Raw genomic sequence first — 13,375 nt, 5'->3', positions numbered from 1 at the left:
GCTAAATAGATGGTGTGTGTGCAACAATATACTGAAAGGTCAATTATATTGTGCAGCTTATCTCACCACCTGTAGTTATTTAGGTGAAAGCTCCAAAATGCTTGCCTAATATGTCTGTTTATCCAAAAGGAAGTATAGAGGGAGAGCTAGATAGATAGCATTGCATTACATTACATGGCAATGCAATGCACAGTTGCTGAAGTTGAACCAAAATGAGCTTGTCATCTGGCTTCTGCAACTTTTAACATGAAAAATCCAATGAGGAGAAGAAAAGCAAAGCCAAAGAGTCCATCCCAAAATCCGACAAACAAGCCAAATGAACAAAAAGCATTGAATTCAATTCTTTCTGATTTTAGAAACTGCATTAAAGAAGGGGTGCACCGGTCCTGGAGATACTGCAATACCAGGTCAATGCGTGGAGTGGACAGAGCAAGCTCTTTTTCCATCTCCCTGTTCTAAAAATCCATTTAATATATGGTCCCCAGATAGGGGACGTATCAGATATTAAACTGATAAGAACAGATACTACACTTGATCTTAGCCAAAAGGCCGAGAAGCGATAACCAGAATTGGTTTCCGACTACGGTGCCACCCAAGGATTCTGAAAAGTCCATTTGTGGAGATGGCCACCTGGACTCCCGTTAAGAAGACATGCTGTCAACCTCTAGATCCCTCACATGCCTGCACTTTTCGGCTTGCTGCTGCTGCAATCCACGCGTTTTAGATCTGCATAACTCCACCTCTTTTAGCACAGTACCCTCAACCCCCGGCTGTTCCCACCCGCCTCAACACCGTTGGAAGGGAGGAGAACAAATTAAGGCGGGGGGGGGGGGGTGGAACGAGCAGCTGTCTACCCTTAGCAGGAGGGTTGCTGATTAATTACCTCTCCTGCTGCTGCTGCTGCTGCTGGCTGTCCAGCAGCAGACTGAAGGTGGCTGCTGCTGTGCGCAGGTATATAAAGGCTCAGAGCCTATTATGACACGCGCAGCCAGCGTTCCATTGCCACATTCCGTCTACTGCAGGCGGGATACCTGGATGGCTGAATGTCACTGAGAATCTCACAGAGACCGCCATAAGCAACAGTTTAAAAGAATGCCACAGACTAATCAACCAAACTTTTTCGGTTGGTTTCTCTTTTATAGTCTGCAGGCATTAAATGAAAGAAGTCAGTGTTCCAGCAGAGGGAGACAACGTTTCAGAAAAGGCATTGTAGCAAACCAAAAAAGAAATTTTAAGCGCAGCAGAGTAACCAGCTCACATACCTGTTAGCTCAGGTGAGTTTAAAAGGCTGCTGTTGATAACAAGGGCATTTGCTAAATAGATGGTGTGTGTGCAACAATATACTGAAAGGTCAATTATATTGTGCAGCTTATCTCACCACCTGTAGTTATTTAGGTGAAAGCTCCAAAATGCTTGCCTAATATGTCTGTTTATCCAAAAGGAAGTATAGAGGGAGAGCTAGATAGATAGCATTGCATTACATTACATGGCAATGCAATGCACAGTTGCTGAAGTTGAACCAAAATGAGCTTGTCATCTGGCTTCTGCAACTTTTAACATGAAAAATCCAATGAGGAGAAGAAAAGCAAAGCCAAAGAGTCCATCCCAAAATCCGACAAACAAGCCAAATGAACAAAAAGCATTGAATTCAATTCTTTCTGATTTTAGAAACTGCATTAAAGAAGGGGTGCACCGGTCCTGGAGATACTGCAATACCAGGTCAATGCGAGGAGTGGACAGAGCAAGCTCTTTTTCCATCTCCCTGTTCTAAAAATCCATTTAATATATGGTCCCCAGATAGGGGACGTATCAGATATTAAACTGATAAGAACAGATACTACACTTGATCTTAGCCAAAAGGCCGAGAAGCGATAACCAGAATTGGTTTCCGACTACGGTGCCACCCAAGGATTCTGAAAAGTCCATTTGTGGAGATGGCCACCTGGACTCCCGTTAAGAAGACATGCTGTCAACCTCTAGATCCCTCACATGCCTGCACTTTTCGGCTTGCTGCTGCTGCAATCCACGCGTTTTAGATCTGCATAACTCCACCTCTTTTAGCACAGTACCCTCAACCCCCGGCTGTTCCCACCCGCCTCAACACCGTTGGAAGGGAGGAGAACCAATTAAGGCGGGGGGTGGGGGGTGGAACGAGCAGCTGTCTACCCTTAGCAGGAGGGTTGCTGATTAATTACCTCTCCTGCTGCTGCTGCTGCTGGCTGTCCAGCAGCAGACTGAAGGTGGCTGCTGCTGTGCGCAGGTATATAAAGGCTCAGAGCCTATTATGACACGCGCAGCCAGCGTTCCATTGCCACATTCCGTCTACTGCAGGCGGGATACCTGGATGGCTGAATGTCACTGAGAAGCTCACAGAGACCGCCATAAGCAACAGTTTAAAAGAATGCCACAGACTAATCAACCAAACTTTTTGGGTTGGTTTCTCTTTTATAGTCTGCAGGCATTAAATGAAAGAAGTCAGTGTTCTAGCAGAGGGAGACAACGTTTCAGAAAAGGCATTGTAGCAAACCAAAAAAGAAATTTTAAGCGCAGCAGAGTAACCAGCTCACATACCTGTTAGCTCAGGTGAGTTTAAAAGGCTGCTGTTGATAACAAGGGCATTTGCTAAATAGATGGTGTGTGTGCAACAATATACTGAAAGGTCAATTATATTGTGCAGCTTATCTCACCACCTGTAGTTATTTAGGTGAAAGCTCCAAAATGCTTGCCTAATATGTCTGTTTATCCAAAAGGAAGTATAGAGGGAGAGCTAGATAGATAGCATTGCATTACATTACATGGCAATGCAATGCACAGTTGCTGAAGTTGAACCAAAATGAGCTTGTCATCTGGCTTCTGCAACTTTTAACATGAAAAATCCAATGAGGAGAAGAAAAGCAAAGCCAAAGAGTCCATCCCAAAATCCGACAAACAAGCCAAATGAACAAAAAGCATTGAATTCAATTCTTTCTGATTTTAGAAACTGCATTAAAGAAGGGGTGCACCGGTCCTGGAGATACTGCAATACCAGGTCAATGCGTGGAGTGGACAGAGCAAGCTCTTTTTCCATCTCCCTGTTCTAAAAATCCATTTAATATATGGTCCCCAGATAGGGGACGTATCAGATATTAAACTGATAACAACAGATACTACACTTGATCTTAGCCAAAAGGCCGAGAAGCGATAACCAGAATTGGTTTCCGACTACGGTGCCACCCAAGGATTCTGAAAAGTCCATTTGTGGAGATGGCCACCTGGACTCCCGTTAAGAAGACATGCTGTCAACCTCTAGATCCCTCACATGCCTGCACTTTTCGGCTTGCTGCTGCTGCAATCCACGCGTTTTAGATCTGCATAACTCCACCTCTTTTAGCACAGTACCCTCAACCCCCGGCTGTTCCCACCCGCCTCAACACCGTTGGAAGGGAGGAGAACCAATTAAGGCGGGGGGGGGGGTGGAACGAGCAGCTGTCTACCCTTAGCAGGAGGGTTGCTGATTAATTACCTCTCCTGCTGCTGCTGCTGCTGCTGGCTGTCCAGCAGCAGACTGAAGGTGGCTGCTGCTGTGCGCAGGTATATAAAGGCTCAGAGCCTATTATGACACGCGCAGCCAGCGTTCCATTGCCACATTCCGTCTACTGCAGGCGGGATACCTGGATGGCTGAATGTCACTGAGAAGCTCACAGAGACCGCCATAAGCAACAGTTTAAAAGAATGCCACAGACTAATCAACCAAATTTTTTGGGTTGGTTTCTCTTTTATAGTCTGCAGGCATTAAATGAAAGAAGTCAGTGTTCCAGCAGAGGGAGACAACGTTTCAGAAAAGGCATTGTAGCAAACCAAAAAAGAAATTTTAAGCGCAGCAGAGTAACCAGCTCACATACCTGTTAGCTCAGGTGAGTTTAAAAGGCTGCTGTTGATAACAAGGGCATTTGCTAAATAGATGGTGTGTGTGCAACAATATACTGAAAGGTCAATTATATTGTGCAGCTTATCTCACCACCTGTAGTTATTTAGGTGAAAGCTCCAAAATGCTTGCCTAATATGTCTGTTTATCCAAAAGGAAGTATAGAGGGAGAGCTAGATAGATAGCATTGCATTACATTACATGGCAATGCAATGCACAGTTGCTGAAGTTGAACCAAAATGAGCTTGTCATCTGGCTTCTGCAACTTTTAACATGAAAAATCCAATGAGGAGAAGAAAAGCAAAGCCAAAGAGTCCATCCCAAAATCCGACAAACAAGCCAAATGAACAAAAAGCATTGAATTCAATTCTTTCTGATTTTAGAAACTGCATTAAAGAAGGGGTGCACCGGTCCTGGAGATACTGCAATACCAGGTCAATGCGTGGAGTGGACAGAGCAAGCTCTTTTTCCATCTCCCTGTTCTAAAAATCCATTTAATATATGGTCCCCAGATAGGGGACGTATCAGATATTAAACTGATAAGAACAGATACTACACTTGATCTTAGCCAAAAGGCCGAGAAGCGATAACCAGAATTGGTTTCCGACTACGGTGCCACCCAAGGATTCTGAAAAGTCCATTTGTGGAGATGGCCACCTGGACTCCCGTTAAGAAGACATGCTGTCAACCTCTAGATCCCTCACATGCCTGCACTTTTCGGCTTGCTGCTGCTGCAATCCACGCGTTTTAGATCTGCATAACTCCACCTCTTTTAGCACAGTACCCTCAACCCCCGGCTGTTCCCACCCGCCTCAACACCGTTGGAAGGGAGGAGAACCAATTAAGGCGGGGGGGGTGGAACGAGCAGCTGTCTACCCTTAGCAGGAGGGTTGCTGATTAATTACCTCTCCTGCTGCTGCTGCTGCTGCTGGCTGTCCAGCAGCAGACTGAAGGTGGCTGCTGCTGTGCGCAGGTATATAAAGGCTCAGAGCCTATTATGACACGCGCAGCCAGCGTTCCATTGCCACATTCCGTCTACTGCAGGCGGGATACCTGGATGGCTGAATGTCACTGAGAAGCTCACAGAGACCGCCATAAGCAACAGTTTAAAAGAATGCCACAGACTAATCAACCAAACTTTTTGGGTTGGTTTCTCTTTTATAGTCTGCAGGCATTAAATGAAAGAAGTCAGTGTTCCAGCAGAGGGAGACAACATTTCAGAAAAGGCATTGTAGCAAACCAAAAAAGAAATTTTAAGCGCAGCAGAGTAACCAGCTCACATACCTGTTAGCTCAGGTGAGTTTAAAAGGCTGCTGTTGATAACAAGGGCATTTGCTAAATAGATGGTGTGTGTGCAACAATATACTGAAAGGTCAATTATATTGTGCAGCTTATCTCACCACCTGTAGTTATTTAGGTGAAAGCTCCAAAATGCTTGCCTAATATGTCTGTTTATCCAAAAGGAAGTATAGAGGGAGAGCTAGATAGATAGCATTGCATTACATTACATGGCAATGCAATGCACAGTTGCTGAAGTTGAACCAAAATGAGCTTGTCATCTGGCTTCTGCAACTTTTAACATGAAAAATCCAATGAGGAGAAGAAAAGCAAAGCCAAAGAGTCCATCCCAAAATCCGACAAACAAGCCAAATGAACAAAAAGCATTGAATTCAATTCTTTCTGATTTTAGAAACTGCATTAAAGAAGGGGTGCACCGGTCCTGGAGATACTGCAATACCAGGTCAATGCGTGGAGTGGACAGAGCAAGCTCTTTTTCCATCTCCCTGTTCTAAAAATCCATTTAATATATGGTCCCCAGATAGGGGACGTATCAGATATTAAACTGATAAGAACAGATACTACACTTGATCTTAGCCAAAAGGCCGAGAAGCGATAACCAGAATTGGTTTCTGACTACGGTGCCACCCAAGGATTCTGAAAAGTCCATTTGTGGAGATGGCCACCTGGACTCCCGTTAAGAAGACATGCTGTCAACCTCTAGATCCCTCACATGCCTGCACTTTTCGGCTTGCTGCTGCTGCAATCCACGCGTTTTAGATCTGCATAACTCCACCTCTTTTAGCACAGTACCCTCAACCCCCGGCTGTTCCCACCCGCCTCAACACCGTTGGAAGGGAGGAGAACCAATTAAGGCGGGGGGGGGGGGGTGGAACGAGCAGCTGTCTACCCTTAGCAGGAGGGTTGCTGATTAATTACCTCTCCTGCTGCTGCTGCTGGCTGTCCAGCAGCAGACTGAAGGTGGCTGCTGCTGTGCGCAGGTATATAAAGGCTCAGAGCCTATTATGACACGCGCAGCCAGCGTTCCATTGCCACATTCCGTCTACTGCAGGCGGGATACCTGGATGGCTGAATGTCACTGAGAAGCTCACAGAGACCGCCATAAGCAACAGTTTAAAAGAATGCCACAGACTAATCAACCAAACTTTTTGGGTTGGTTTCTCTTTTATAGTCTGCAGGCATTAAATGAAAGAAGTCAGTGTTCCAGCAGAGGGAGACAACGTTTCAGAAAAGGCATTGTAGCAAACCAAAAAAGAAATTTTAAGCGCAGCAGAGTAACCAGCTCACATACCTGTTAGCTCAGGTGAGTTTAAAAGGCTGCTGTTGATAACAAGGGCATTTGCTAAATAGATGGTGTGTGTGCAACAATATACTGAAAGGTCAATTATATTGTGCAGCTTATCTCACCACCTGTAGTTATTTAGGTGAAAGCTCCAAAATGCTTGCCTAATATGTCTGTTTATCCAAAAGGAAGTATAGAGGGAGAGCTAGATAGATAGCATTGCATTACATTACATGGCAATGCAATGCACAGTTGCTGAAGTTGAACCAAAATGAGCTTGTCATCTGGCTTCTGCAACTTTTAACATGAAAAATCCAATGAGGAGAAGAAAAGCAAAGCCAAAGAGTCCATCCCAAAATCCGACAAACAAGCCAAATGAACAAAAAGCATTGAATTCAATTCTTTCTGATTTTAGAAACTGCATTAAAGAAGGGGTGCACCGGTCCTGGAGATACTGCAATACCAGGTCAATGCGTGGAGTGGACAGAGCAAGCTCTTTTTCCATCTCCCTGTTCTAAAAATCCATTTAATATATGGTCCCCAGATAGGGGACGTATCAGATATTAAACTGATAAGAACAGATACTACACTTGATCTTAGCCAAAAGGCCGAGAAGCGATAACCAGAATTGGTTTCCGACTACGGTGCCACCCAAGGATTCTGAAAAGTCCATTTGTGGAGATGGCCACCTGGACTCCCGTTAAGAAGACATGCTGTCAACCTCTAGATCCCTCACATGCCTGCACTTTTCGGCTTGCTGCTGCTGCAATCCACGCGTTTTAGATCTGCATAACTCCACCTCTTTTAGCACAGTACCCTCAACCCCCGGCTGTTCCCACCCGCCTCAACACCGTTGGAAGGGAGGAGAACCAATTAAGGCGGGGGGGGGTGGAACGAGCAGCTGTCTACCCTTAGCAGGAGGGTTGCTGATTAATTACCTCTCCTGCTGCTGCTGCTGCTGCTGGCTGTCCAGCAGCAGACTGAAGGTGGCTGCTGCTGTGCGCAGGTATATAAAGGCTCAGAGCCTATTATGACACGCGCAGCCAGCGTTCCATTGCCACATTCCGTCTACTGCAGGCGGGATACCTGGATGGCTGAATGTCACTGAGAAGCTCACAGAGACCGCCATAAGCAACAGTTTAAAAGAATGCCACAGACTAATCAACCAAACTTTTTGGGTTGGTTTCTCTTTTATAGTCTGCAGGCATTAAATGAAAGAAGTCAGTGTTCCAGCAGAGGGAGACAACGTTTCAGAAAAGGCATTGTAGCAAACCAAAAAAGAAATTTTAAGCGCAGCAGAGTAACCAGCTCACATACCTGTTAGCTCAGGTGAATTTAAAAGGCTGCTGTTGGTAACAAGGGCATTTGCTAAATAGATGGTGTGTGTGCAACAATATACTGAAAGGTCAATTATATTGTGCAGCTTATCTCACCACCTGTAGTTATTTAGGTGAAAGCTCCAAAATGCTTGCCTAATATGTCTGTTTATCCAAAAGGAAGTATAGAGGGAGAGCTAGATAGATAGCATTGCATTACATTACATGGCAATGCAATGCACAGTTGCTGAAGTTGAACCAAAATGAGCTTGTCATCTGGCTTCTGCAACTTTTAACATGAAAAATCCAATGAGGAGAAGAAAAGCAAAGCCAAAGAGTCCATCCCAAAATCCGACAAACAAGCCAAATGAACAAAAAGCATTGAATTCAATTCTTTCTGATTTTAGAAACTGCATTAAAGAAGGGGTGCACCGGTCCTGGAGATACTGCAATACCAGGTCAATGCGTGGAGTGGACAGAGCAAGCTCTTTTTCCATCTCCCTGTTCTAAAAATCCATTTAATATATGGTCCCCAGATAGGGGACGTATCAGATATTAAACTGATAAGAACAGATACTACACTTGATCTTAGCCAAAAGGCCGAGAAGCGATAACCAGAATTGGTTTCCGACTACGGTGCCACCCAAGGATTCTGAAAAGTCCATTTGTGGAGATGGCCACCTGGACTCCCGTTAAGAAGACATGCTGTCAACCTCTAGATCCCTCACATGCCTGCACTTTTCGGCTTGCTGCTGCTGCAATCCACGCGTTTTAGATCTGCATAACTCCACCTCTTTTAGCACAGTACCCTCAACCCCCGGCTGTTCCCACCCGCCTCAACACCGTTGGAAGGGAGGAGAACCAATTAAGGCGGGGGGGGGGTGGAACGAGCAGCTGTCTACCCTTAGCAGGAGGGTTGCTGATTAATTACCTCTCCTGCTGCTGCTGCTGCTGCTGGCTGTCCAGCAGCAGACTGAAGGTGGCTGCTGCTGTGCGCAGGTATATAAAGGCTCAGAGCCTATTATGACACGCGCAGCCAGCGTTCCATTGCCACATTCCGTCTACTGCAGGCGGGATACCTGGATGGCTGAATGTCACTGAGAAGCTCACAGAGACCGCCATAAGCAACAGTTTAAAAGAATGCCACAGACTAATCAACCAAACTTTTTGGGTTGGTTTCTCTTTTATAGTCTGCAGGCATTAAATGAAAGAAGTCAGTGTTCCAGCAGAGGGAGACAACGTTTCAGAAAAGGCATTGTAGCAAACCAAAAAAGAAATTTTAAGCGCAGCAGAGTAACCAGCTCACATACCTGTTAGCTCAGGTGAGTTTAAAAGGCTGCTGTTGATAACAAGGGCATTTGCTAAATAGATGGTGTGTGTGCAACAATATACTGAAAGGTCAATTATATTGTGCAGCTTATCTCACCACCTGTAGTTATTTAGGTGAAAGCTCCAAAATGCTTGCCTAATATGTCTGTTTATCCAAAAGGAAGTATAGAGGGAGAGCTAGATAGATAGCATTGCATTACATTACATGGCAATGCAATGCACAGTTGCTGAAGTTGAACCAAAATGAGCTTGTCATCTGGCTTCTGCAACTTTTAACATGAAAAATCCAATGAGGAGAAGAAAAGCAAAGCCAAAGAGTCCATCCCAAAATCCGACAAACAAGCCAAATGAACAAAAAGCATTGAATTCAATTCTTTCTGATTTTAGAAACTGCATTAAAGAAGGGGTGCACCGGTCCTGGAGATACTGCAATACCAGGTCAATGCGTGGAGTGGACAGAGCAAGCTCTTTTTCCATCTCCCTGTTCTAAAAATCCATTTAATATATGGTCCCCAGATAGGGGACGTATCAGATATTAAACTGATAAGAACAGATACTACACTTGATCTTAGCCAAAAGGCCGAGAAGCGATAACCAGAATTGGTTTCCGACTACGGTGCCACCCAAGGATTCTGAAAAGTCCATTTGTGGAGATGGCCACCTGGACTCCCGTTAAGAAGACATGCTGTCAACCTCTAGATCCCTCACATGCCTGCACTTTTCGGCTTGCTGCTGCTGCAATCCACGCGTTTTAGATCTGCATAACTCCACCTCTTTTAGCACAGTACCCTCAACCCCCGGCTGTTCCCACCCGCCTCAACACCGTTGGAAGGGAGGAGAACCAATTAAGGCGGGGGGGGGGGGTGGAACGAGCAGCTGTCTACCCTTAGCAGGAGGGTTGCTGATTAATTACCTCTCCTGCTGCTGCTGCTGCTGCTGGCTGTCCAGCAGCAGACTGAAGGTGGCTGCTGCTGTGCGCAGGTATATAAAGGCTCAGAGCCTATTATGACACGCGCAGCCAGCGTTCCATTGCCACATTCCGTCTACTGCAGGCGGGATACCTGGATGGCTGAATGTCACTGAGAAGCTCACAGAGACCGCCATAAGCAACAGTTTAAAAGAATGCCACAGACTAATCAACCAAACTTTTTGGGTTGGTTTCTCTTTTATAGTCTGCAGGCATTAAATGAAAGAAGTCAGTGTTCCAGCAGAGGGAGACAACGTTTCAGAAAAGGCATTGTAGCAAACCAAAAAAGAAATTTTAAGCGCAGCAGAGTAACCAGCTCACATACCTGTTAGCTCAGGTGAGTTTAAAAGGCTGCTGTTGATAACAAGGGCATTTGCTAAATAGATGGTGTGTGTGCAACAATATACTGAAAGGTCAATTATATTGTGCAGCTTATCTCACCACCTGTAGTTATTTAGGTGAAAGCTCCAAAATGCTTGCCTAATATGTCTGTTTATCCAAAAGGAAGTATAGAGGGAGAGCTAGATAGATAGCATTGCATTACATTACATGGCAATGCAATGCACAGTTGCTGAAGTTGAACCAAAATGAGCTTGTCATCTGGCTTCTGCAACTTTTAACATGAAAAATCCAATGAGGAGAAGAAAAGCAAAGCCAAAGAGTCCATCCCAAAATCCGACAAACAAGCCAAATGAACAAAAAGCATTGAATTCAATTCTTTCTGATTTTAGAAACTGCATTAAAGAAGGGGTGCACCGGTCCTGGAGATACTGCAATACCAGGTCAATGCGTGGAGTGGACAGAGCAAGCTCTTTTTCCATCTCCCTGTTCTAAAAATCCATTTAATATATGGTCCCCAGATAGGGGACGTATCAGATATTAAACTGATAAGAACAGATACTACACTTGATCTTAGCCAAAAGGCCGAGAAGCGATAACCAGAATTGGTTTCCGACTACGGTGCCACCCAAGGATTCTGAAAAGTCCATTTGTGGAGATGGCCACCTGGACTCCCGTTAAGAAGACATGCTGTCAACCTCTAGATCCCTCACATGCTTGCACTTTTCGGCTTGCTGCTGCTGCAATCCACGCGTTTTAGATCTGCATAACTCCACCTCTTTTAGCACAGTACCCTCAACCCCCGGCTGTTCCCACCCGCCTCAACACCGTTGGAAGGGAGGAGAACCAATTAAGGCGGGGGGGGGGGGTGGAACGAGCAGCTGTCTACCCTTAGCAGGAGGGTTGCTGATTAATTACCTCTCCTGCTGCTGCTGCTGCTGCTGGCTGTCCAGCAGCAGACTGAAGGTGGCTGCTGCTGTGCGCAGGTATATAAAGGCTCAGAGCCTATTATGACACGCGCAGCCAGCGTTCCATTGCCACATTCCGTCTACTGCAGGCCGGATACCTGGATGGCTGAATGTCACTGAGAAGCTCACAGAGACCGCCATAAGCAACAGTTTAAAAGAATGCCACAGACTAATCAACCAAACTTTTTGGGTTGGTTTCTCTTTTATAGTCTGCAGGCATTAAATGAAAGAAGTCAGTGTTCCAGCAGAGGGAGACAACGTTTCAGAAAAGGCATTGTAGCAAACCAAAAAAGAAATTTTAAGCGCAGCAGAGTAACCAGCTCACATACCTGTTAGCTCAGGTGAGTTTAAAAGGCTGCTGTTGATAACAAGGGCATTTGCTAAATAGATGGTGTGTGTGCAACAATATACTGAAAGGTCAATTATATTGTGCAGCTTATCTCACCACCTGTAGTTATTTAGGTGAAAGCTCCAAAATGCTTGCCTAATATGTCTGTTTATCCAAAAGGAAGTATAGAGGGAGAGCTAGATAGATAGCATTGCATTACATTACATGGCAATGCAATGCACAGTTGCTGAAGTTGAACCAAAATGAGCTTGTCATCTGGCTTCTGCAACTTTTAACATGAAAAATCCAATGAGGAGAAGAAAAGCAAAGCCAAAGAGTCCATCCCAAAATCCGACAAACAAGCCAAATGAACAAAAAGCATTGAATTCAATTCTTTCTGATTTTAGAAACTGCATTAAAGAAGGGGTGCACCGGTCCTGGAGATACTGCAATACCAGGTCAATGCGTGGAGTGGGCAGAGCAAGCTCTTTTTCCATCTCCCTGTTCTAAAAATCCATTTAATATATGGTCCCCAGATAGGGGACGTATCAGATATTAAACTGATAAGAACAGATACTACACTTGATCTTAGCCAAAAGGCCGAGAAGCGATAACCAGAATTGGTTTCCGACTACGGTGCCACCCAAGGATTCTGAAAAGTCCATTTGTGGAGATGGCCACCTGGACTCCCGTTAAGAAGACATGCTGTCAACCTCTAGATCCCTCACATGCCTGCACTTTTCGGCTTGCTGCTGCTGCAATCCACGCGTTTTAGATCTGCATAACTCCACCTCTTTTAGCACAGTACCCTCAACCCCCGGCTGTTCCCACCCGCCTCAACACCGTTGGAAGGGAGGAGAACCAATTAAGGCGGGGGGGGGTGGTGGAACGAGCAGCTGTCTACCCTTAGCAGGAGGGTTGCTGATTAATTACCTCTCCTGCTGCTGCTGCTGCTGCTGGCTGTCCAGCAGCAGACTGAAGGTGGCTGCTGCTGTGCGCAGGTATATAAAGGCTCAGAGCCTATTATGACACGCGCAGCCAGCGTTCCATTGTCACATTCCGTCTACTGCAGGCGGGATACCTGGATGGCTGAATGTCACTGAGAAGCTCACAGAGACCGCCATAAGCAACAGTTTAAAAGAATGCCACAGACTAATCAACCAAACTTTTTGGGTTGGTTTCTCTTTTATAGTCTGCAGGCATTAAATGAAAGAAGTCAGTGTTCCAGCAGAGGGAGACAACATTTCAGAAAAGGCATTGTAGCAAACCAAAAAAGAAATTTTAAGCGCAGCAGAGTAACCAGCTCACATACCTGTTAGCTCAGGTGAGTTTAAAAGGCTGCTGTTGATAACAAGGGCATTTGCTAAATAGATGGTGTGTGTGCAACAATATACTGAAAGGTCAATTATATTTTGCAGCTTATCTCACCACCTGTAGTTATTTAGGTGAAAGCTCCAAAATGCTTGCCTAATATGTCTGTTTATCCAAAAGGAAGTATAGAGGGAGAGCTAGATAGATAGCATTGCATTACATTACATGGCAATGCAATGCACAGTTGCTGAAGTTGAACCAAAATGAGCTTGTCATCTGGCTTCTGCAACTTTTAACATGAAAAATCCAATGAGGAGAAGAAAAGCAAAGCC

At 45.2% G+C, this 13,375-nt stretch overlaps 10 non-coding genes across 10 annotated transcripts; all 10 read right to left on the bottom strand.

The window, feature by feature from the left end:
- Positions 1-370: 370 nt before the first annotated feature.
- Positions 371-561, bottom strand: LOC141181558 (U2 spliceosomal RNA). The gene has a single exon (XR_012257123.1). It is a non-coding gene; the product is annotated as a U2 spliceosomal RNA (small nuclear RNA).
- A 1,121-nt stretch (positions 562-1,682) lies between these two features.
- Positions 1,683-1,873, bottom strand: LOC141181511 (U2 spliceosomal RNA). Its single transcript, XR_012257080.1, has one exon. It is a non-coding gene; the product is annotated as a U2 spliceosomal RNA (small nuclear RNA).
- Positions 1,874-2,991: 1,118 nt separating this feature from the next.
- Positions 2,992-3,182, bottom strand: LOC141181798 (U2 spliceosomal RNA). The gene has a single exon (XR_012257341.1). It is a non-coding gene; the product is annotated as a U2 spliceosomal RNA (small nuclear RNA).
- Positions 3,183-4,301: 1,119 nt separating this feature from the next.
- On the bottom strand, positions 4,302-4,492 carry LOC141181546 (U2 spliceosomal RNA). Its single transcript, XR_012257112.1, has one exon. It is a non-coding gene; the product is annotated as a U2 spliceosomal RNA (small nuclear RNA).
- A 1,116-nt stretch (positions 4,493-5,608) lies between these two features.
- On the bottom strand, positions 5,609-5,799 carry LOC141181534 (U2 spliceosomal RNA). Its single transcript, XR_012257101.1, has one exon. It is a non-coding gene; the product is annotated as a U2 spliceosomal RNA (small nuclear RNA).
- A 1,115-nt stretch (positions 5,800-6,914) lies between these two features.
- LOC141181522 (U2 spliceosomal RNA) lies at positions 6,915-7,105 on the bottom strand. The gene has a single exon (XR_012257090.1). It is a non-coding gene; the product is annotated as a U2 spliceosomal RNA (small nuclear RNA).
- A 1,117-nt stretch (positions 7,106-8,222) lies between these two features.
- On the bottom strand, positions 8,223-8,413 carry LOC141181510 (U2 spliceosomal RNA). The gene has a single exon (XR_012257079.1). It is a non-coding gene; the product is annotated as a U2 spliceosomal RNA (small nuclear RNA).
- Positions 8,414-9,531: 1,118 nt separating this feature from the next.
- On the bottom strand, positions 9,532-9,722 carry LOC141181497 (U2 spliceosomal RNA). Its single transcript, XR_012257068.1, has one exon. It is a non-coding gene; the product is annotated as a U2 spliceosomal RNA (small nuclear RNA).
- A 1,120-nt stretch (positions 9,723-10,842) lies between these two features.
- On the bottom strand, positions 10,843-11,033 carry LOC141181485 (U2 spliceosomal RNA). Its single transcript, XR_012257057.1, has one exon. It is a non-coding gene; the product is annotated as a U2 spliceosomal RNA (small nuclear RNA).
- Positions 11,034-12,153: 1,120 nt separating this feature from the next.
- On the bottom strand, positions 12,154-12,344 carry LOC141181441 (U2 spliceosomal RNA). Its single transcript, XR_012257018.1, has one exon. It is a non-coding gene; the product is annotated as a U2 spliceosomal RNA (small nuclear RNA).
- Positions 12,345-13,375: the final 1,031 nt, after the last annotated feature.

This window comes from Phyllobates terribilis, unplaced genomic scaffold, assembly GCF_046119375.1.
Source record: "Phyllobates terribilis strain yellow unplaced genomic scaffold, ASM4611937v1 Scaffold_34__1_contigs__length_13252353, whole genome shotgun sequence".
NCBI classification, from domain to species: domain Eukaryota; kingdom Metazoa; phylum Chordata; class Amphibia; order Anura; family Dendrobatidae; genus Phyllobates; species Phyllobates terribilis.
Note: the sequence above shows the minus strand (reverse complement) of the source record. Positions and strands in the feature narration are given on the sequence as shown.